General features: G+C 41.6%; 3 protein-coding genes across 5 annotated transcripts in view; 1 reads left to right on the forward strand and 2 right to left on the reverse strand.

Moving 5' to 3' along the window:
* LOC120951533 (uncharacterized) overlaps positions 1–18,823 on the reverse strand; it is a 31,773-nt gene extending 12,950 nt beyond the window's left edge. Inside the window, exon 1 of the mRNA XM_040370308.2 lies at positions 17,437–18,823. The gene's annotated coding sequence lies outside the window, so the exon portion shown is untranslated. The remainder of the gene's footprint in view (positions 1–17,436) is intronic.
* LOC120951531 (uncharacterized) overlaps positions 1–26,084 on the reverse strand; it is a 137,390-nt gene that overhangs the window by 109,670 nt on the left and 1,636 nt on the right. The gene's annotated exons all lie outside the window — the stretch shown is intronic.
* Positions 1–26,084, forward strand: part of LOC120948846 (uncharacterized) — a 314,251-nt gene that overhangs the window by 30,776 nt on the left and 257,391 nt on the right. The gene's annotated exons all lie outside the window — the stretch shown is intronic.

A 26,084-nucleotide genomic window follows, 5' to 3' on the forward strand; every position in this document is an offset into this window, starting at 1 on the left:
CGACACCACCCATCGACGGAAAAAGACCTCTCTGCTGCTGCTGCTAGTTTTTCACTTTATCTGTGCACCGGACCATCAATTTCAATTAAAACCATCGCACTCTTTTGCAACTCACCCACCCACCCGACCGGCCCCGCTCAGCCTCGTGTACCGGAGACGACCGACCATAGGGCTGAAAACGCATTCTATCGAACGTCAATCGATTGCAGATTATGCTAACAACTTTAATCATTCCCCATTTCTCCTTTGCGTCGAGCAGCTGCTGGTCAGGATGCTCCATAATCCGGGTGGTGCCAGCGAGGGAGCGACTAGCACGGACAGCAAACACACCGCCGTTCGTGCTGCAGCAGAGCATCATCGTGTTGGAACTTTGCAATATCACGCTGGTGAGAGCATGGGTGAACCCTATCGAGCGTGGAAAATTTGCATACAATCGTGAAGAAGTCGCCTCAGCCATTCGATGCCATGGGCCACATGGTGACAAAAACTCTTGGAGGCTTGGAGGAACAGTGCGGCAAGTGGCTGCTAGTCATAGGCACCAGCAGCAGAGCAGCTCTACTGCCCGAAGCACACACACAAGCAAAAGGAGGAGTGCATAATATATTACCACACTTTTACACGACTGATTACGTCTCTATTTTCTTCCAATTGATTTCAATCTTGCATGAACCTTAATGGGGGGGCTTGCTGTTCTCTCTCTTTCTTTCTCTCTCTCTGCTCGAATTTTATCAATGACATTAAAGAGGAAAGTTTGCTATTGCTCAAATGATTCACATAAGAAAAAGTCTTTCTACATAAAAGGATGAATAACTTCGCCGTTGACACGTAATTTATGTTATCTCAGCCGCTTGTGCAGGTGAAGCCAAGCCAGTTAGGCAATCATAAATCAGGAAGCCGATGTTCATATAAACCATGCAAAATAGCTTCAAATCAACCAATTATCGAATTAAATGCTACTTCTTTCCCGTTTTTCGATATGGCTTATGTATGTAACATTGTAGATGCAGCAAAAGAATCTCGATCATGCCTCATTTATCTGCCAATTCCGTGTCACTCACACACTCGCAACTCACCATCATAACAACATGAAGTAAGTGCATGTATTTCATCACACCGTTTTTCACCAAACATCTTGTTGTTGCCACCTACCTGAATATCCATCAACCGACTACTTCACAACAAATGTAACAATCATCAACACCTTGATAGGCTTTGTGTGGGTAAAAAAAACACGTCAAAATCCCCCGAAATAAACGGAAAAACGAAAACAATAATCGTAATGTTGGCGATGATGAACAATCACTTTGGAAAAGATCAACTCATCTAAACGCAACACAACACAATTGTGACACACATGTGTGGAGTGGAGAAATCGAGGAAAGAAAATTGCTCCAAAGCAAGCAAAAAAACGCACATCGGCCTCTTGTAGGCTGCAGGCAAGTGGAAAACTTTCACCTTCTCAATTATAGAGATAACATTTCGCTATTGTCTAACGTGTGCAGCAGCCAGCAGTACACACACACACACACCTTCATTCCATCTGTCTCTGGAAAGTTATAGCTCACATCCAGCTTGCCCCAGAGACTCAGAATAGCGTGCGGCCATCATAAACACTGGTTGACACACACACGTTCCTTTTCCTGTTCCACAGTCATCTGCTTCGTTTTGGCATGGGAACACACCACAGCCGCCGACCGGCCGGATTGTCTTTTTTTTTTCAGCACTCGAGGTGAGCGCGGTTTGCGTCCGGTCCTCCCTTTTTGCCGAGCCAGCAGCCTGCTCCACACACTGGCCCAACCCATCACACGATACTTGCTCACCGTCGTCCCATTACCTGCACGAGAGCAATTGAGAGGGAAAGAAATAATTGTTCCATAGTTTTCCTCGAGTGTTGGTTCGTTTTCCGGAGCATTACTTTTTTCCCCCCGCATCTGCAATAAGGCGTCGGCCGGCGAATGGGTACCTCTTCTGTTGGAAGTACCATTATAGTCATTACGATTCCCATTTCGCCCTGGCGCATGGAGGGAGCGAACGGAGCATCATTCCAGCGGATGCTGCGCGCCGGCATTCCAGCCGATTGTGAGCCTGTCCAGACTACGAGAGCACATTACGAGGTAGCAAGGGGGGTCAGTGTCGTGGTGGGTGTGCCTGGCCGTTTTCCCGAGCAGGAAAACGCTCTGCGATACAGGGAGAGAGAGAGATGGTGGATTGCACTTGAAGCAGAAAGAAGCATCATTCCGTAAAAGGTGTGATTGTTGCTATCCAGCCCCAGCCGGTGTGTAACTGATCGTCGCTCGGTAGACGTAAACCCTCCCGTTAGGCGTAAACCAACCGAAACCAAACCCGCGAGACACACCGTGCAAGATTATCGACACTTATCGACTAATGCTTCTGTGTCTGCTCTCCGGCCAGGCCCACACTGCGGGAATGCATGAGAAGCTTTGAGAGTTCAATTTTCACACCCTTGTGACCTAAAAAAAAGAGATGCCTCTTGTGCCTCCTTCTATCCACCAATCATCATGATCATTATCATCGCCACACCTTGCAACGAAGTAGCGTTATGGCGGTGAGTTTTTTTTTATTAGTCTTCATCATTAGCATGCCTGCCAGCGGAAATGCTGGCGTGCACAAGAAGGCAGGAAAAAGCAGCAAACATGTGTTTCTTAAGTTCAGCATAAGAATTGTACAAAGCACTACCAGTAATAAAGCATCCATTACATAAAGGAGGTGCGAACATCGTAATGATCACGCATGGACGATTCTCGGTGTAATTATAAACAAATGGAGGAATAAAAGTGAGATCATTTAGTGCTCTGAACCTTCTTCCAATGCCATTCAATCACTCTAAACCAACGACACTTGTACAAGAGAGACGAACATACGTTTTACTACATTTTTCACATTGCATATGTTTCATAAACTTCACACTAAGTCATAGAGCAGCGAGACAACAACACAAAATCGTATGCTATCAAACACGTCAGACGGTATCGAATATTTACAGCATCCGTTTATCTTCAAAACAGAGCACAAAAGTTCCTGTGCAGTCAGCATCTGTGTCCACAGTTAATCTCGTGTCTCGTGGAGAGCGAAGTTCCTTCGGTACAGCGCCAACAGCACCACACATCCTCCAGAGATTCGGTAACAACAAGTGACAACAAATTGCTCGTGCTAGGCTCCAATAAACTACCAACTAGAAAAGGTAAAGTTTTATATCCCCGCCATCTCCTCACCACCCACCACACCACCAGCACCAGCAGCAGCCGTACGTGTTTTTACGCCCAGCCCGGACCAGACGGAGCAAAGGGTGGTCGGTCTCAGTCGTTGGCCACTTGACCTGCTTTCAAACTCGTTGCTCCCTGCTAACTGTCAAAGTCAAGTTTATCGGGCTTTGTTCGGCTGTCAGGCGCTCTGCACAGCACAATACAAGAAACAACGGTTGGTGGTCGAAGCGTCGACCGGCGGCAGAAAAGTCAGTCCATTTCAACTTGTTACTTTTTCACGAGATGCCGCCCCCCTTTGCGCAGTGCAATACCTCAGAGAGTCGAGGTGGTCAACTCTTGTGTTGCTAACAATAGGCAACACATGTCTCTCGCTCGGTAGATTGTGGAAGGATATTGGGCGAAAGGACGCGGATTAAAATGAAAATTGAAAGTATTACCGATTGGGCAATAAATTCGTTTACCCGAATTGCTGCACAACAGCAACACAGCTCAACAAGGTATATGCTGTAAAGATATTAGCAAACGAAGCAAATTAAAATAATCTACTTTTCCTTTCGTCTCAATTTGGTGGCGCAGAAATGTGTCGTTTTTTTGTGTGGCTATGCTATTTTAAAATTCGATCCACATTTTTTACTTCTGTTGATACATTTCGCAAGAGAAAGGTGTACAATTGTGCCAAACAAGTGTGCAAATCCCTGAGCGGTGGTGATTGACATCGAAAAATAGGACAGCAAAACATGGCCAGCGTTATGCAACATGGTCACAAACGCTACTGCATACACACTCACAACATACAAAAATTACCTTTCCAAAGAGAGTATGCGGGGTCGTCTGGTTATCGCAAATTGGCTTCAGTTTAGGAGAACATCAACAGTTGAAGTGCAAATATCGAACTTTCTTTCTTCTTCAATTCGTTAAGGAATGGGAAGCACGGTGTAACATAAATCCAAATGGTGTTTTCTTTTCTCCAGTGCGATTGATGGTTTTTCTGTCCTTGCCCAATGCCATTTAGATGCTATTGGGGGCATAAAAGGGCATATAAAAAAACTGCACCCTCCTCTGTTTGCAACACTGGATGATCACCAACCAATGCGGGTGTAGGGGGCGCATCGTAACCGTAAATCATATTACGGCGATCTGCGCAAAAGTACCACCATAAGTTTATTGATAATGCGAAAGTTATGCTATCGAATTAGGAACCGTAAACTTTGGCTTTATCCATTTACTGTTGGCCATTGCATTCACCAAAGGGAATCGAAATGATTCGAAATTATTTTACACAATTCGCTCACAACTACAAACTACACAAGTAACTACACACGCTTTTCATTTACTGCTCTTATGAACATTGTAAAGAGCTGTGCTTTATCATTTTCTATTAATTTTGCTTTAAATATTACAACACACACACTCTGGAAATATTAATAGCAAATTACATCTGATTTTATTCATACGCGCAATTAAATGTGCAAATAGGCATGTGTTTATAATCTATTATAGTATGAAATATTCTTGTACAATAGACATTCCGTAATTTGACACGCCTCTTAAAAGATAAATACAATCGTCCAATAATCGTAACTGAACTCGATTGAACTTTATCTTTTGAAAAGCCATCACACAATCACGTACCATTTCCACCGAAAACAGCAATGGAATTCGAGATAGATACTACAGTAAGCCGCGAACAGACAGACAGACTGCCTTTCTGTTGCACCACGTACGAGTCAGTTTACGTCCAGAATACAGAATTTATGGTGTTGCGTCTAAAATTTATGGGACAGGTAAAATAAATCCTATCCAGTATCGCGCAAAACCATTCACCTCTCCCTCCCCTTTTAGGTTGCAAGCAATGGGCAATGAAAAATGCTTTTAATAGTTGTGAGAGAAAAAAAACACCATGCATGTAGAAGATGGTTTGTTTTTCAATATCAAGGAAGAATGATTTGAAATTATTTATTTTAATAACAAGATTAATTTGTTAATTAATTTTAATTGCTTTTTAACGAACAATACCATTTGTTGAAGTGATCAAAAGACATGATAATGTTAGCAATCGATGAAAAATAATATTATTTTTTCACGAGAGGCCTGCCTTGCCGCCAATGGCTTCGATTTAACATTGGCCAGCACCCACGGATGTCCGTAAAGAAGACAGTCATTAAATTTGCATCATAATTTAATTGACTTTCAGTGAACGGTGATCAATATTTTGTATTGGTGTCAAAGCAGGGTGATTCGTAACATTTTTTTTGCGTTTTGTTGTTGTTGTTGCCTTTCTTCCGCTTCTCATAAGTCTTTGCACGTGGCTTCTCCTTAGCGGCCGGAGGACCTGGGAACCGTAAACAACAATATCTTTGCCAGACCGACTTTTTGACTTCCCCCGGGCATCAGCAGAAGTGATGACATTTTCGGAAGCAAAAAAAGGAACAAAGTTTACACCAAAAGCAAGACGTTATAAAGAAAGTTAGAAAGTTAGAAAAAGATATCCTCATTTCTTGAGAAGGTGTAACGAAAAGCATCTACTACCGTGCCGCAGCAACGCAATTTCTTCTCGCTTCGTGCGGAGTACTACAATTTCGGGACTATAAATTTTCTCCACCATTCTCCTGTGGGAAATGGAAAAGCGACACAGACGCCTTAGTACACGCGAACACACGCACACAAGAGGGTGGTGGATGTGTGTGTGTGCGTGCGTGCCGTCAACCTGCAAAGCATCGAGGAGGACGACACACGCCGGAAAACCGCCAAAGTCAGCGACGACGACAACGGCGGAAACCCGTCAAGTCGCTTCTCGGATGCTTCAAATACATCACACACAACAATTTTCCTCCCAAGGCACTGTTGTTGGTGTGTTTGATCCATTGCGGTTTCCTCCTTTTGCCGCCTCTTCTTCCTCTTGATGCCTGACAACCACAAGCAATTGCACGCACACACACATACACACAAGCACGAGCGAGGCATATCACACGCACATTTGTGGAAAACGGCGATGTCCCACCCACCTTCCACCCCATCTTGCTCGGGAAAAAGTCGATCTTGCGATCCTAGTGAATAATGCGCACACATACTCACACCAACGACGCATACACACCATATGAGGCACACATGTGCCCAACCAGCCGGCAATCAACAACAAGGGACGTTTATTTTCCTAAACACAACAAACACTCGAGAGGTTTAACATCAGAAACCGTTTGCGGAAAAGCGTTTAAATTAGCTTTGCCGATTTTCCCGGAGACCAGGGCGGGAATTTGGAATGTTACACCAACTGTACCATCCTTCCTGTTGTCCTGGTTTTCCACCCTTACGCTCTGGCGCTCTTAGGGTGCTACCACTTTGGAACTGGAGAAAAGTGCCAAACAAGAAAAAAGCTTCGCCCTTCGAAAGCGAATTTTACATCTCACGCATTTATTATTATTCTCTTCGAAGGCGACCCTATGGAGCGCCGACAATAAGTGACTAAGAAGTATGGCAATGGTTTGATGGAGAGTTTTCCACCAGTATTTCCGAGGTTAAAGGGCCAAAGTTTTGTAGTGCCAAAGAACCATTTGTCTTGTGCGTGTCGTCTTGAGCCGCCTGCCTTGCGTGGAGCTCCAAGACTCCACGAAATAGACACAGCGAAGACGCATCGGAAAACACAACCGATATAAATCATTGTTTATGTACTGCACACACACATGGACAAAAGGACGCAGCACGCAGACCGAAAACTCGCCCACCACTTGTCTTTTGCAGTGGTAAAACAAAAAAAAACAAAAACTTGTTGACCCATCCCTCCATTCAGGGGACAGTTTTTGAAACATGAGAAAAGTAAGACTGATACGGTATGGTGCACCGCGGAAAATCCCGGAAAGCAAGAAAATTTACTTGCAGATAAAGAAGCTCCTAAATAAGCGCACATGACATGATCTCACTCTCGGGATTACGATGCGAAGGAAAGGGGCGGAATTAAGAAAAGAGAATCTTGACTAACTAACCGTCCCCCAAAGCCGACGTGAGGAGCCGTGCGGCAGCAGCGCATAAAAAACACTGCTCGAATTTATTCTATGTCCCACTCATAAATTCCACACACACACACACACAGAAATCTGGAGAGCCTTTTCACTTTCTTTCACCACCCCCATTTGCTCGCTGGAAAACTAGGGGGGAATGCTTTGTCTATTTTTGTTTGCCGTTCCACCCTAAACCAACGGAGCTGAAATACGCACACACACACACACAGGCAAAGGTAAATATGTCCTGATTGTGACGACATTGACCTTCCTTCCCCTTACAAAAGGAAGGGAAAAATGTGCTCGTGCACCAAAACTAAACAAAGGCTAGAGGGGTTTGCATGGGGTGGCATTTTACTCCCCCCATCCACAGGCGTGAATCATACCCGAGCAGAAAAATCTCTTAAAAATATGATACTTTCCCTTTTTACGGTTCTCAGCTCCTTCGGTGCGTGCTCCAGAAAAGCTGCCCTTTCCACCGCAGGGAGGGTTCGTGGAAGAAACAGAGACCTTGAGAGGCTGTTTTTTTTTGTTTGCTGTTGATTCCTCCTGCAGGCATCACTACTTCATATCCCGATTATATTTATCAAGTTCATAAAAGAGCATCAGTTTTACCATGCCTGAGTTAGATGATGTGCTAGGAGGACTTCAAGTTTATTGCTTGCGTTACCACAAGCAGTCCTCCGACCCCCATAGTTGGTAAAGGAATTTCCCAAAATCGACACTGTGAAGCTCGACTTGACAGCCTCGACATCATCGAGGTCGACGATAATAGTTAAAAAGCGGTTATTCGACGAAATTGAGCGGCAAAATTGTTCCTTTATTTATAGCCCGCACAAACCTTTTTTTTTAATATATTACCAACTTTGATCAGTTGCGACCAGCTTTTTTAAATATATTATATTTGTATTATTGTTTAAATTGTTTTAATATAATGAGCATCATAATCGTGACGATCATTCGAAACAATGAAGATGTACTGCAGTTTGGAGAATCAGTAGTCAACATCCTTTTGTTTTTCCAGGTCTCTCGAAGTAAAGCAAAGATAGTGAAAATAACTACCAATACTAAGACAACATTTTTTATTTTGCAAAATAATACTCCCAAGCTGCTCAGAACAGGGGAAAGCGCACCAAGTCAATCCACTTACGAGTCTGCCTTTGAATCGTGTCACAAAACATCGCTGATGCAAAATGCGGCAAACCGAAGGAGAAGACCTACACCAAACAAACAAAAAACTCTAGCAACACAAGCAGACAAGCACCTCAAAACAAGTGGGCAAAAGGGCATGGAAATGAAATTACAAAATCAAGACATCACAATATTTTATTACGGTGTCGTTACTTTTGTTTTTGCATGTCTTTCCCGCAGTCACACCGTTTCCGCACGGTGGGAGAGTTAAGGGTCGAGAAAAGCATGCTTGCGCGCTTCTGCAACATCTTGCTGTCGGGGAGCGATCGCGACAATGATAATGATGTTGTTCTTTAAGCGCTGCGACCTAAAAATCAAGATAAACGGCACCGGGGTAAAGAGGAACCTCCACCAGCAAGCGACAAACCAACCGAGAACTGTAAAAAAAACAGCCGTAGCTCTCAAGATGGGCCCGATCTTGTGGGAAGCATTAAAGTGTGCCGCTGCGGAGAAATTATTAACTTTACATTAGGATTTACCGTAAAATCAAGCGCAGCAGGGCAGGATGCGCGAAACATTTTTTGGTCTACTGCAGAACAGCAGAAGCTTATGTTTGTCTCGCTTTCCTGCCCAACACGTCTGTTTTTTTTCTTTTACTGAGATTTTTTATTAACAAGTAAGGGGGCTAGACACATATACTGCCGCTGGGAAACACAATTTATTAATTATTAAATACACATTTCTTTTCATTTCTTTACCGCTCGAATCTTCATCCTAAACACGTTGCTCATGCTCATAGGCAAACAACTCCTAACAGGAAAGTTCAAAAAAAGGAAAAATGAACGATAAGCAATGTTTACGATTATTGTAATCATCATCATTTCGTGTATCTCCCACCCACAAACCGAGAATGACCTTGACCCCACAACATTCGAGAGCCCGGTCGTTTGCACAAACGTCCTTCACTTACTTTCTGAGGACGTAGCATGGGAGACCAAGGGGAGTGTGTGAGGGTGATTGTGTTGAAACGAACGTCCTGATTCTTTCTTATCGCACGACGAAATAATGGGAAAATGTGATAGAAATAAAATTACTTCGAAAGTAATCATATACTTACACATAGCATCACGTTATGTGCCACCCCGGGCCATTTTTTGGAGGTGATGTAATAGCACCTCCTTCAATAAACAATGTGTTCAGAGTGTTCTTCTCTGTGTGGAAGTTCTTTGGAAGTTTATTTGGTTGGGGACTCGGTTTTCGTTTTAAAAAAGAAATACAAGTAAATAATTTATTTTCCTACTTGTTCAACAATACAATACTTGTAGAAATACAAGTAAATAATTTATTTTCCTACTTGTTCAACATAACATGTTCAATATATTAAAGAATATTCTTTAAACTACATACAATAATTATTCGTTTAGTCGTTAAAGTATTTAACAATTTTGAAGATATTGCTTCATTTCTAAAAGGTAAGGGTAGGCATGAGAGCAATACTCGAACACTCTCCAATAAATTATTTGGTAAAATATACCGACTACTTCTGGAACTATCTTCCAAGAACACTTGCAACCCTTCGAGTGCTAATAGAAGGATCCATCCAAAGTGACAGACGTATCGATCGCTCTCCAATGAAGTAAAAACAAGAGCATTGTCAATAGATCTTCAAACCTAATTAGCATAGTGGGTATTACTCGACAAGCAGTGGAGAAGATACGATACGTTATACTTAAACCCCGAACACGAGGAAAGACATTCGGGACCTGATAAAAAATGTTTTACTAAGTATTGCTATTGAAGTTCACAGTTTCATCTCCTCCTGTCAAACAGCAAAATGAAATTAATTTTTCGCCAAAAGGTTTTAGTGCATAACGTGTAACCTAGATAACGCTTTTCCATGGAAATACAAAATTTCGACGACAACATCCAATGAACGAAAACTAATCCTAATTGATTTCCGACTTAAAATTCTTATTACGTCAATCTGCAAACCATCTTCGTCCTGTGTCTTCCGAGCTAGTGGTCTAAGGTAGTCCACAATACCTCTTGACAAAGATCGACCATCTTTTGCGCTTCGATATAATCAATTAAGAAAGTTCCGATAAACGGCTATATTTCACCGGACGTATGTTAGCGAGTCTATTTCGTCGACTAGAAAATTGCGTCAAGGTAATGGTCAGGGCGGGTGCCATCTCCGTAGAGACTGAACAAAGTAAAACCAAACGTTATCCGGAGGATGTATGCCATTCGTTTACCCCAGTGTACATGCCAAGCGACTATGCTTTTCTAACTTGAAAACAACGTCGAGCTTCGCCGCAAGCATTCTTCTTGCGAAAGGTCATCGCTGTGGGCAGGTCTTTAGGGACACCACTTCCTTCAAATGATCTTATATCCGAGCTGACAAAACTTGCTGTGGAACAGCGGTGGGGGGATCGATCGCGTTACGAACAACGAACAAACGAACGAACCAACGAAAGTACGAAAGAAAGCATGAACGAACAAAATATACACATTCACTTCGGAAGGCACCATCCCCACCAATGCCGTAATAAGGTGCAGAAATTCGATTTGCTGCAGCAAAATAAATCATGTCACTCCCTAAGCGACACAACACAACCCACAGTGGCCCCAGCCAACCATTCAAAAGTGTAAGTGTCGATGAACTGAGCATTTGTTCCATTTGTTTTTTTTTTTTTAATAATATGAAAATTCACTTAGTAACATAGAGAAAAGTTGGCACATCTTTAAGTTTAATTGGAAAACTGAATGGAAATTATCTCGAATTGCCACTTTAATTAAACATATATTCACTATCATATAAGCACAATATGCTAACAATTACCGCAAAAAATATTTCAGAAAATTGATCACATTCCATAAAACAATTAAAAATCAACAAATATTGGTTTGGTTTTACGATTTAAGTTTCAGATTTTAATGTTTTAAAAACATAATAGTCTACAATTATAAATGACTCACATAAGAGACGAATAAGAATAATAAGACGAATAAGAAACACGTTGCATACAACCGATAAATGTTATGTATTCATGAACGTGCCACAGTGCCTAAGCAAGCTCAAGATCTTGCATAAAAAAATTAATCATGAAAGATCGAAAAAAGTAGTTGTATGGATCCAACCGTCCATTAGTTGATCAGCGACAGTTGAAATGAAGCGACTCGGATAGGATAGGATACATGCAATGAGTATCAGAGATCAATAACGAATCATTCCAGGGGAGAATGACAACATCGATGAAGAATGAAATAACTAACCCCTGCTAAAATGCTAAAAGGACCTTTAATGCCGCATCCACCCAAGGATCAGGGCAGAGCAAATAATCATCTAGGTGTTTTACTTTTTCATTCCTTGCAAATTCACGACTTGCAGACTTCCTTGGAACCTATCTACTGTTAAGCAAACATTTCATCAACAATGTATTTGTAAAACATTTTTCCAAAGAAATCAATGTTTTTTTATTCATGATGAACGGCTTTGCCTTATTGCTTACAAATCGATGATATTATTAGCAGATGATTTTTATTGTGAAGTCTCTCTTTCTTTAAACTAATGAATAAAAGAGGAATATAAAATTGAACTGAAAATTGTTATTTTTGCATTAAAGACAAATAGGTATAAGAATACAATATTATATCTTACGCGTAATAACTCTTTCAGTATTCATAAAACATCAACAGAAATTGATTTAAGCTATAATACTAATATATTATATATTTAATTAACTAATATATTTAATAATAGAAATTGATTTTAGCTATAATAATACAAACAAATACAATGATTAGAATTCTCAAAAGAATTCAAACAAAAAACAAGAGTTATTGAATTAAAATTTGCAATCGAGGTTTGCAATCATACAATGAAGTGTTCCAACCGAATAGGGGAATTTCGCAAGCTGGTTGTGAAGCTGTCATCAGACTATGGGAGCCGGTAGCCACAGTAAGCTTGCACGATTCCACTACCTGGTTGAAACATTCACCTAACAGATTGAACTATTCCATTTTACGATTCAAAGAAGATTATTATAATTATTAGACAACCATATAAGAAGTAAAAAATGTAGCACTTAAAATCATTATTAAAATAGTTGTACAAAAATAATTAAAAGAATTTGGATGAATTGATATATTCCAAAAAACATAAAAATATTGTTTTAAATATATTTAAAAAGCTTTGACAAATCATATGCAACTACCAAGAACGGAAAGGTAATTTAATCATTGCTCTTTCGAAACCCGAAAACATGCAGGACACCCTAACACAGAGGGTGAAAAAAAGGGACATTTTTGTACAAGGGAACATAACATAGTTAGCCGCCGCCGCTGGATTTTCGAAAATATGCTTTCTCTCACTCGCTCATTCGTTGCTACGTTCCCAAGTGGCGTTGTGTAGGTTTGCAAATCGGCCGCCATCGTCAGCACCGCCGTACAGCACAAACACATACAAGCGTCTCGACACTGTTATACCGTGACGGGAGAAGCTCACCCATACACAGCCATTACTCGTAGTTAACCAGCCGGAAAAGAGCAAAAAGCAGGGTTTGAGCCCCTTTTTTCTGTCCCAACAACCCTCGTTGCCGTTGGAAGCACAGGGAAAGGCACAGGCAATGATGATATCCGTTTACAGTTGCCGCTTCGAGCGAGTTGAAGCCCCTCGGTCGGATACACGAACGACGGACGGTGAACCAAGCGTTACGAACGACTAAATCCAAGGTAACCTCTACACGACCGCTCACGTTCTCTGTCGTGTTCAAACCAACTTGAAATATTATACCTTTATAACCAAACACGCCACGCTATTTTATGGAGTCTCGCCTGTGTTACACCTAGGTGCAAAGGCGGCTGAATAGATATACTTTGTTATGATGATATGAGAACCGCTCGAAACTGGTTGTAGCATACTTTACGGCTTTCTAGAAAATATACATAAAAACTGTTCGAAATACGACCGAACAGCCAAAGGTTCCCTTCCCGTGTCAGTAACAATGATACTCAGGTACATACTTAGAGAGAGAGACAGAGCGTGCGCCAAATAACACACACTCTCGCAGAAGATTATTCAGCTTTTGCTTACTATTCACATCCTGCACAACCTGTACTTGGCGGCTGCTATGCTGTTACCTATCTACCGGTCTCCACTGCTCAACCCAACAAACCCAATCTTGTAGCATACTTCTCTCATTACTGTTATTATTATACCGGACACGACAGAGCGCGGAGCAGATGCTTGACGAAGGCACAACACATAACGTCAAAACTCCAACAGCATTCTCCTGCTTTGTTGCCCTCGTTAACATCGTTCGACCGTCAACAAACTAGCACATTTGTTAAAGGTGGGTGGGTGGGTGTCGGTTTGTTGATGATTGCCGATTTCAGGCGATGTTTTAGTGCCGGCTAAACATTCTCCATTCAATGCATTTATTGCTACTGAGTAAAAATGCAACTGTCAGATAACTACAGCAATGTACAGACCGAGACAGGTATTTTATGTAATAAAAATTCAATTTTCATAATGCAATGCAATCAATTTTTTGCTAAAATTCATAGTTTTATACAATGTTTTCATGAATGCGAAAAATTAGGAAATTTTTAATTTATCAATTTATAAAATTCTTCTAAATTACAAATTTAATACGTTAAACATGCATTATAATGTGAATTGAAATAGGACAAAAATTTAACAAACAGAAAACATTTAATCGTTTATCTAAATATGTGTCCCTAAAACTGTCAAATGTATAGGAACACATTTCAATTTTTTACCTATCCTTTGGTACAAAAAACCAAAAGGAAAATGACATTTTATTAATAACAAAAGTCATGAAAAACTCTCTTAAATATAGAAACCTTAATCGCACCAAACAGTGAGACACAGAACAGCGCAAAGAGAAAAACGATCGATCATTGCCCATGAATAAAATACACACACACTCCAACACTACAACGCAGCGCCACACAGCAGCAGCAGCCGAGGTGGCGAACTCAGAAAAAATATACATTTTTTACTGTCATCTCGACCCTCTCTACTCCGCTGTGCTCGATGTTATTTCGATCCGCTTTGGGCTGTCATTCCACATGCGAACGTGAGCGCGATCAGATCTCGAAACCCAACAGAAACCAAACGAATGAAATGAATAAAACGAAGGCCGACTGCTCTACCCTCAAGCTGTTTCATGCCAGAGCCAACCAACACACACAGCAGAAGATTTGCTGCTTTACCATGGGCGAGCTAGGTACAAGGGTTCGCTGTTTGCCTGCACTCATTCGTTTATGTGCTGCCGTGCCGCTGTTGCTACTGCCCCTATCCATTGCCACCATATTAGCGAACATCGACCGACTGTGCTACAGCACTACACCCTTCACACCAGCAAAGCTCTCTACTCTACTCACGCAACCATGCGCAACGGTTCCCTATGCAGAGGTAATACCCAACCCTTGAATGCATGTGGTGGATGGTTATTTGATATTAGTATAAAATTAGACCATTCGGGATGCGACGCTATCACTATGCTCAAATTTTCAAAACTTCATGTGCTTCTAGATATTCTTGATAATTCCTCTTTTAATTCAAGTAAACATTTTGCAAAAATGCTTCAGACAGAGCAGACTTAACTAACATGAGGCACTTCTTTAATTTAGAATGAATTAAAAATTAATTATAGGGATTCTGTTTCATCCAAAAAATACTAAAGATCGTAACAACAATGTTCAAACATGTTCTTATCGAAATAACAATAAAACTGTTACCAGAATAAACAAGAAACGTTTCACTTTACAAAAACGTCTAGAAAATTTCTGCTGAAGTGAAACAGTTGAATATGAAATATATTAACCTAAAAAATAAATTAGAAATGCAAAAAAATCTACATTACTGAAGATCATCATTACTAAAATCATCCCTAATCAATCATACGTGAATTGTATTTTTTTTTTATATCAAAATGTTCATCTCGTCCCCCTACCGAGAAGCGACTGTAATATCTGCTTATCTGCTAACGATTTATAATATACATCCAAACGTTGCACACGCATTTACGGATAACATTTATTGGTTTGCAGTATGTTTTGTTACGCCTGGTAACAATTTATTTATTTGGTAGCTTGGCAGACTTTCTTCTAACTGCTTTAATTTGCTAGTTTAATTTGCTACTAACCCTAGTTTAATTAGCTAGTTGTTTCGCCTTTGGGTATATCTTTAGGTCATTATCAGTCTCTACAGCGCCCTCTAGTGCGTTTGTTATAAGTTATTTGAGCTGTCCTTGACGAGCTAGCTGTTTTGATAATCATTAAGGCTGCTGCTGTGTCTTTTTTACAGAACTCATAAAGACGGCTTGAGGGGCAGTCTCGTAGTACAATCGTCAACTCGTACGACTTAATAGTATGCCCGTTGTAGGTTCAATATTAGAATTGATCGTCTCCCGTAGCAAGGACTGACTTGACTATCCGGTTGCTTGGTACTGAATATAAGTATCGAGAGTCTGTACATGTCCGCGTAGGCCGATACGCCAAGTAGAAAATACAGACGAGTTTGACTTGCATTTGACTCGATAAAATCGACTTTAAACAAAACAACTTATTTTCACTATGATTTTTTATTATTTAAAAACATATATTTCACTGAAATTACATCACATGAAATTTAATATTCTCAATCTGACTCAATCGAAACTTAGAATTGTGCCACGGATCGAAGATGAAACTTGTGTTATTAAATTGGACAGAGTAGCTTACACCAGCTGACGTGTGATCTAGTGATAGACAACTGTGTCTATTAAAAAACATTGTTGTAAACAAAAGACAATTCTTTATTGGACTCATAACTATGTAAGCAAAACATACTAACATGCGAAAATAAATTAATCAAATGATGATAAATCAAAATATTAAATAACTTGTAATACACGAATCATTGAGAAAACTACATGATGCACCGAAATCCATTTATAAGCGCGAATAAAGGTATTTTTCAGCCAATTAAATAATAACAAAAACCCAACAACACTCATAAAATCACCTTCAAGGGTTAACCATTCGCGTGAACAAGGGATAATAACGGCCTCTTTCACTCTAGCTCACAATCCAACATACAGCTAGCTCACTCACGCTAACGCTACTGGCCTTGCCTCATTTATGCCGTGCACACCCGCAGCAACAAACTCTTAGCAACCGCTCCAGCGAAACGAAGCACATCCCAACGCGCAACAAAGAAGACCTGTTCCCATCGCGAGTGCCAGAGCGAGATGCACGCTTCTAGTGCGCTTTCATTCGCACTCACGCACACCATACCGCCACCATCCGGGTTGCCAGTTTCATCGCAACAGCACCAGCTCCCATGAACGACGTTTCGACCGCTTTCGACGACGTCGACCGTCCATTGCGCTCCACTCACTCACACACTCACTCAGCGGCTGATGATGAGACGGCGAACAAATTACATGGTGGGAGTGATGAGGAGGGCTATGGCGGAAATAGCAGCACTACCTACTACCCCGCGCCGTTTCCTACACTCTACACACACCATGACCTTTCACATCGTCTTTCCCAAACCCCAATTGATGGCAGGGGGAAATTCTACCCCCAAAGGCAGACGAGAGAAATGCACACATACACACACCTGATAGGGTTTCCTTCTCTGCTTCTCACACCCCCCTGCTACCATGTGTCCTTTTTGCATGTTTACTCTAATTCTGCCGGTTCCTCCCGCACCCACGCCGTCCACCGGCTGACCCTCTTCAGCCTCTTCAAAATAGCTTTCTTGATCACTTTTCAGCTGTTTATCTCGTCTCTGCACACAAGAACTTTGGCAGCTACCGCTACCAGGCAAGCCGCGTGTACTCTGTCTCGCTTGCGCACACGTTCTGGTGCGTCGCGGTACGCCTCTTCAAGTGACCCCGCTCACCCTGCCAGCTCAAGTCGCGTACGGAAGAGCTACCCACGGATCGGAAATGGGGATATGCTTCATCTTCGATCGCTTCGCTCCCGCTAAACACTAAGCGATTGATGTCAACGCGCGCAAAACGGGGAAACAGACCGGGCTCAAATCTTTACTAAATTTTCCAACTTACCATTAACCGGGTCTGGTTCGATCGAAGGTTCGGGTTTCTCTGCGATGGTGGTACGCTTGCTGACGGTAATACTGCCTCTCTTTCGCGCTGTTTCGTAGCACACTTTGACGTTCCTCGACGGATGGGTTAGCAAATCCCGTGCACAAATTTCACTTAAGCACAAAGCCGCACTCGTTCCACAGGATCCTTATTGCGAGATCGCGGTACGTTTTGCTGGAAAAAATTGCACGACGCTAATGGTGGAAAATTCCGCATACATACATAAACACACTACACACGTATGCACACCAACACACACCAACGACTTGGCACACGCACACACACACACAGATACACACAACCACGAATGGTTTAGCAGAAACACTGCAATATGATTATCGCAAGGGGGCGCCGACTAACAGCTTTTTACTAATCTTCAGCCGAGCCTACTTTGATCGTACACCGTTTGATATTGTTTTCCACGCACTGTTGTGTCGCACACGCTGCGCCAGTCGGACGAACGGATCGATGCTGATGATGATGATGATGTTGGTGATGGTGGTAGTGCTGCTGGCGATGATGACGCGATAGAGTATGTGGCTGCTCACGGACAACGCGTCAGGCGAAAAAAAGCGGTCGGGCTGCTAGTTTTTCTTGGCCATAAAACCCAACGGAACAATCGACCGACGTCCAAAAAACGGTCTGCCAGTCACGGTAAACGTCAAACACGGTACGAAACACAATAGTTGTTTGATGACGGCTGCGAGACGATCCCTTTCCCTCTCGCGTGTCTACGCTTTCTCTTTCCCGCTCTCTCTCTCTCACACACGGCGACTTCACACAGAAGCACCCGCCAGCGGAAGATTCTTCACCGTCGCACAAAAGGATGCTGCCGTATTTCACAACGCGGATCGGCGTGAGAACACACTGGGAGGACACTACTTATCGATGGCTCCGCCACCGACGTTCGTCTCGTGTGGATAGTAATCACCGTGCAACTGCTACACCGTGAAGAAGCCGTGGCTGTCTGCCAGGGGAGATGATGATGTGCGATAGACGTCGGGTGAACACTACGGTTTGCTACTTAAAACCGCCACAGTTCGCTCGATTTTCGACCAGAATGGTAGCTATTCTGCACCAACGGACCGTTACGCAGTACACGCTTGCTTTAGAGGTGACTTTAGACAAGATTTTCAGTCGATTTCAGCACAGAATCACGCCAAACACCTAGCAGACACACACGGTTGCGTTCAAAGCTTCGAGCAGAAAGCGAACGAGCGTCCGACGGAAATCCAACCTCTTTTTTCGCATTCGAACAAGTTTTACGACCCGCTCTCACAGCACACCAGCAAACGTAAGCGGCGATGGTACGCACACTGCCAAACGCTCACATCTCCGAGTCGGCCATTTGACGTTTCTGATTCGTCCGCTTCAAACGTACACAAACAAAGGTACGCTGCTGGTGTGTTGCTGCGTGCAGGCAAGTTTTAGCGTGAGGTATATTTTCAAGAAAATGTGTTTCAGCCGTCTTGCAGCCGTTTTGATCAAATATCGACGGCTGCAAAGTGGATCGTATTTATTTTCAATTGATTTAAAACAAAACCTATGGTGGAAGAAACCAGATAATTTCACTGGTACTTTAATGGGGAAAAATCTAAATATTTAAAATTTTGAAAATAATTTTAAATTTCTTATAGGTATATTTATTGTTTTTATTTGCATAATTTCTTTGTTCGAAGAATTTAAATATTGTGCACATTCAAAGGGAATTTTTCTGGCATTTTAATCATAAAACAAACAGAAATGTAAAAAAAATTAAGAGTTTACGATCGAATACGTTAGCAGTCAGATGTATGGATTTCTGGATCCTATTCCCATTTGAACCGTCATCTCTTAGCCAGAATTGACTATTAATTCTTATAAAATGCTAGTTTATTAGAAGCACGAGGTATTGGTTGTAGTATCAAAGTAAATATTAATAAAAATTGTTAAATTTGTGTATTTTTTATAGAAATAAAATATTTGATTTACATAAATCTATTTCAAAAGCACAAGGCTAGACGCGTCAGACCCCACAAGCTGAGAAGTGGATCGATTCCCGCTCAGCCTTTCTCCCCATTTTTAATGGAATGTTTTTAAGGAAAAAATAGCCAAAAAAATATAGCTACAAAAATACCATAGTGCCACATTATATCAACTTATACAAAAAAAAGAAATACTTCATTGATTTTTGTTTCATAAATACCCAACATGATCCCTTCCAGGCAGTCTCAAATAAAAAAGAAGTAGATGAAGATATAAAAGATATGGGGAAAGTGTACCAATTATGGCTGTATAATGTCATCAAGATAACGATTTTAGTCGTGTAAAAATAAATGTTAGGTAACATTTAAAAATCTATATTTTATCTAAGTGTTTATCAAAACGGTTAAAAAATTCATTTAAAATTTGCTTCTCTAGTTACCAATTATGGCTTTAGTGTTCCTAGCAATTCGCCATAGCTGTACCAATTGTGGCTGTAGGCCAAAACTCGTGGATATTCACACCAAAAATTATTTTGTAATATTGTTTTAACTCAAATCAAATAATTATATGTTCACTTCACTTATATAAGTATGTCAACGCCATTAAAATGTAAAATAAATTGATTCAAAAATCCGTTTTCTATTACTGGTTGCATTGATAGCCACACTCAATTAATCGCACAATAGATGGGGCTAATCCTTCTAAAAATTAACTTTGTTACACCTTTCTGATAACACCAAGTTTGGACACACTTCAAATCACCTGATATTCCTTCATATTACCTGCTCAAGAAGCTATACCGAAGCCCGCAACCGTTTTAGTGCGATACGCAGAGGAGCACAAATCAGGGTGGTCTGTTTGAATTTGCTTAAATGAAAAATCGTAGCCATTATTCAACTATCTTCTGGCTAGGACTAGCCCTAACTATCGATCTTCCTTGATCAAGAGCGCTTTTGACAAAAGGGCGACACGAGCGGCTTCAGATTTTGCTTTTTTGTATGAAAGTCATTCAAGACTGCATTATTTTGATAAAACTGATTCGATTTTATAAAACTTTACAAATTTATATCACTTTACAAATAAATGATGCTTAAAACACATATTCATACTTTAGGTTGCAAAAATAACAATTGAAACCCCGATTTATTAATTTGTAAACTACGCACTACGACCAAAACGACAGTTGTAAACAAAGCATCCATGATATACTGCGATATTTGGTACATCGAAGTTCAGTTATACCAATTAAGGATGTACGGAAAACATGAAAGTTCATACGGAAAACATTTTCGATAAAATCATGATAAATTTTGATTTGAAGTCGTTAAATAACGAACATTTTGCATCAACATGATGATTTTAAGAAAAAACTATGGGTAATTACAGTGGAGCGCCGTTTATCCGGGTACCTTTTATCCGGCTTTCCGTTTATCCGTGCTGTTGAGAAATGACAGTTCAATACAAAGGTGACATTGCGTTATGAGGAGGGTATTTAAAAAAGCGGTTATAAGAGCACATCATCATAAAAAAAACACTATAATTCATGGCAAATTTCCAATATTCTCATGGGAAAAACATGAAGTTAATAAAAACTGGGTTATTTTTATAAAAAAATAGGAATTTTTTAAAGAACTAATCAGAAAATGATGATAAAATATATCATTTGACTCATTATTCGTGTTATTCGCTTATCCGGTCGAGGTCAAGTCCCGAGAAGCCCGGATAAACGGCGCTCCACTGTACTTCAAAATCTTTAATTTCCTACAGCGCTGCTCTTAGCAAATGGCAAGAGATGCTAAACTGGCTAAACATCTTGGCAACACATTTTAAAAGGGTGATATTTAACTAACAGAAGTGGCCAGCACGGAACTAATGAAGCACAAATGTTTTATAATGATCATATTTGAAATAAATAATCACTCCGTGGTTTCAAAACGGAAATAGACTGTTTTAGAGCGAAAATAGTGTTCGTTATAGCCATAATTAGTGCTATAGCCATTGGCAATTGGTACACTTATCGTGAAAAGCAACTTTTAATTTATGTTGTGCCAATTTTTTTAAAAGTTTGTTATTATACAATCAAGTAAAATACCCAGTAAAATGGCATGTATATTTCAAGCAATGACGGGATCATTAATCAATGATTAAAAAATCATAATCATTCGAATTACAAAATTTGATATTGTTTCCTAAGTAGTAATTTTGTTCCAATTTTGTCATTTATTTTTTGTGGACAATTATAATCGTAGAATCACCCAATTAAAAGAAAAATAATAATGTTGATCGATCAGATACAAAATAGTTATTCAAGACATTGAGATTTTAAAAAATGAAATACAAAAGGCCTGTTCACTCAAAGTTACATCACTGCTTGTAGGTGTAAAGATAGGCCAATGGAAATAAATAGTAAATATATAAATAAAAAGTAATAAGATTCATAATTCCTTCAATCAACTCTTAAGCCCGCGTTAGAGCCCCAGTAAAATTAAACGTGAAATTTGGGGTTTTTCTGCTATATTTCAATAATTTTTTATCAGAATATGGCTTATCGTACAGCAAAAGAAAGGATATTCAATTCCCCAACTAATTACACTATAAAAAATATGTTATTAATAAATTAATTGCAGTTCCTTGTGATTCTCCGCTTTGTTCACGGTGAAAAAATAATGGTCATCGGGGAATGAAAAGGAAAGGCATTTAATTCGTTTTTTTTGCGTATTTTATAATCTCAATAGTTGGAGAATTGATATCCTTGCTTTTGGTGTACGATGAGCCAAATTCTGATAAATATTGAATGAAATATAGAAAATTTAAGAAACCTTTAAGTGATATGAACAGTGCTGGATAAAGACGAGAGGAGACCCTAAGCGACCACACGAGTGTAGGCCTGAGTATGAACATTCTAGGAAATAAACAAATATGAAAACAAAAACACACTAACAGCACTTTTGATTTAGATAAAAATGGAAAGATTATATATAAAAATGGTATTTACATAGACCGAATGAAGCACAAATTGAACCAAAAAATCTAAGCTAAATGCTTTCAATTATTCCAGCAACTGTGTATGATCTTCCAATACAACAGAACGAGTAGTTTGCAATACTTGTAATGAATAAATAATACATCAGAAGCAATAAAAGCAAGATTTCTACCAAATTAAAAAGTATTTTTAAATATCTTATCTATTTTTTAAATCAAGAAGATAAAGCATAATATGGTTGGTTAATTAGTACAGGAAACGAACAGGACGAAATAAGAGAGCTATTACAAACACTTTGTAAACTAGTACCAATGTATGTGAACGATTAGTGGAACCTTCCGCTTTTCTATCAATATTTATAGCATGCATTTGTTGCATCGACTAAAGTTAACGAAAATTAAATTACATATTTCATAATCAATCGATCTTACAGCGCGCGTAGGATTGATTGATTAGAGTCCGTATCCCGAACATGAGCTGCCGGGGCGAGCCAACGCCATCGAGACGAACGAAAGAAACTAAATCCGTCAATCAATCTCTGCTACCTCATTTCACCGGCAACCAGCAACAACACTGTTGCTGGTTGCGGCACTGGAAACCGGCACAAAGAAAAGGGAAAACAGTGCTCCCTCGGCTGGAACAGTCATGGGGGTTTGATTTCCCGAGTATCGGGCTCAGTTCGAAAAAAAGTCAGCACACACATCAGTGTGAGACCACCTTTCTAAGTGAAAGATAATGACCCTGGAGCTGGGATTCAAAGGGTGAGAGTTTTCTGCTTTCCCCTTACCCCGCTACACAACTACGCAATTGGTCCAAACATGCAACGAAATGCTTAATTATACTCGTAGCTTCAACACTAACTTATTGTTATACCATCCAATCCGTCTATAAGCAGCTTTAAATCAAATTTTGCAGGTACGAGGGATGATTTTAAACATTCAACGCCGGATACCATGTAATAAAGAATACTGAACAAGTTAGTTTTTGGCACGGTAAATGTACAAGCGCAGCAAATTCATAAATTAACAAGAATTGTGCTATATGTTATTTCACTAATTTTACTTACACATCAAATGCATGTTCTAAAAGAGTCATGTTGACTTATGGTGTAATATTTTTTTTACGATCTTCCAATCCCCGTTGTATGCACTTCTCATGCTGATCAAGTTAATGATCATTTTCATCGCGCGGTTCGTCACGGCCATCGCCTAGCACAAGGTGCATCTTAGCACCGCTTCTAAGCTATATTATTACGCAACGTTCAATATACCAGTTTGGTATGGGTATGCGAGACAAAGTTTGCGGTCTTTTCCGCCTTTGCCATGCGGCTCGCGCGATCCGTAATTGCCAGCTGTGATTGGAGCGGCTGTTTAGCATTCGCGCGCCACCATATCGCTACCCTTGACAAACGCTCACCGGTTCGCATGCGTGTAAATGACAGTTTGACATTGTGTCGCCGGGTAAAATGCGACGAGAAGAGCTTAAAACAGGCAGATAATTGACAAGACTAATTCCACAATCAACGCGAGCAGGCGTCACACAGCCAGCCGACCGGTTTCCCGCACATATAGGTGGTGCCCCCACACCCCATTGCTCGCTCGTGTAGCTCAATGCACTCATCAACTCTTAAACACACGCACACAGACGGACGAATGGACGGACGGGACGTGGACACCTCAGCACGCGTGTCATCTCGTGGGCTAATTTTTATGGCTCAAACAACATTCAAATGACACAGCCGGTACAAGAAGACAAGTGCCTGGCGGAAGTCTGTCAAGCGGGCAAACACAGATCTTGGCGGAGCGTCGCTACGTTTGCAACGCTCCCCAAGTAACCGGGGCCAAATTGTATCCGGCCCCGGCAATCAGGCACACTGGCAAAGAGCACATGATCGGAGCAACTGGTCGTAGGAGTTACGTCCATTAAGAGAAGCGGATTATGCCTTCCCGCCGGCGTACATACCGAACCGGATGGAGTTGTTAATGAAGATCATGTCGGCGGAATTCTCGTCTCGTACTCCAGCAAGCTTCCATTCCTTCTGCCTTCCTTCTGGCATCGGAACGCATCGCCTCGATCTGGCGGCATCGTTCTAGCGATCGACGTGCATGTGTTTACGAACTTTTGTTTTGTTTTATCCCCGGCGTGGCGCGATCCCGGTGGGAGAACCGGTGTGACGTTGAAGACGACGACGACGACGACGTCTCTCGGGCCGGTTAAATATAGGCATATAATTACCATTTTCGAGTCTCGTTTTAATGCGATCCCCCTGCGTGTCGATGAGAGAAGATTCTGTGCGCGGGCCTTTGTGAAGCGTACACGACCCGTTGAGACGATCGCAGACCTTGTGGAGGAACCTTGTATTCTAGCGCACTCCAACGCTCTACAATGTCGCTAATGCTGAGGAGCCGAATGGCCTTCATGGATAAGCGCCATGTCAAGGAACAGACGATTCGCTAAGGTACAATTGTGTCTTCTACAACCAATCTACTCCACCAATTCACAGTATCTATTCTAATTCAGTGCTCTCACTCCTTCAATGCTGCGCTAACGTTTATGCCTCTGGAGCCTGAGTTCACGTTCATGAGTTTAACCTCCACCGTACCAGCTGCTACTTGGTTGATGCTGGCCGAAGGGAGAGAATCGACTTCCCCCGGTGGTAGCGTTGCGTCACACTCCTGCCGAGATGAGACCACCAGCACCTCCACATTAAGCAACACTTGAAACGGTTTTGGAACGATCTTCGCTGCGAGGGCTTCGTGATATTATAGAATCGCCGCCGCAGCTTCCAGCATCCACAGCCGATCCCGCGGGCGGAAGATGAAACCGGGCGGAACCACCAGGGGAACTGCTAGCCGACCACGACCGAACGCGCATTCACCAGACCACTCCAGAGTTGGTTAATTTTAGCTCTGCATCCCCCCCACCATCCCACCCTGAGCCGGAGTTCACATCCCCCCTTTCACTCCCTACGTTTAACGGGATATTTCGGAGGGATGAACTTCCCAGCGTCTAAGTTCATCAAATCTATCGCCACCATGATCTGGAGAGAGAGTGTGGAGGTGGCACGAGCAATGCGGAGGCAGTGCCGCTGTCGAAAACTCTACTCCACGGCTCTGGTAATGGGAATGGTTTGTAGACCGGATTGATCGACAGGCTAAACGCAACGTGCTGTCTTGTGCCCTCGGTCTCGCCGGGTTATGAGTTGATTCCCTGCTCCCATCGAAGGTATGCGTTCATTCATATAAGGGGGTAAAAAAGCCCCGATAAAACTACAACAGCTCTACTACACGCAACAGAGCAACAGAGAGTTCCCTTAAGAGGCGGTTTGCCTTGAAATTGTGTGGAAGGTTTGCAATACCTTTCGTTGGAGCGCCTTCCCGCACTGCTCGGCACCGGTTTTTAAGGGGTGACATGCACAACGAGGTGCCACAAATATGTTGTCAATTTCGATCACGCAACAGCTCTGCGACCGTGCCTCACGAAGGCCGAGGATCGAATCGAGTCCGCGGTGTGGTGATCGTGCATTTGCTGGAGATGATCTTTTTCCCCAGCCATGTTCGGCATTCGATTTCTGCCTGGCCTGGAGATTTGGTTTCGCACCGGGGATTGATTGCGGTCGTCGGGTTCACCTTTGGCAGTGAAGGGCGCACGATCGGAACAA

This window comes from Anopheles coluzzii, chromosome 2 (genome assembly GCF_943734685.1).
Source record: "Anopheles coluzzii chromosome 2, AcolN3, whole genome shotgun sequence".
NCBI classification, from domain to species: domain Eukaryota; kingdom Metazoa; phylum Arthropoda; class Insecta; order Diptera; family Culicidae; genus Anopheles; species Anopheles coluzzii.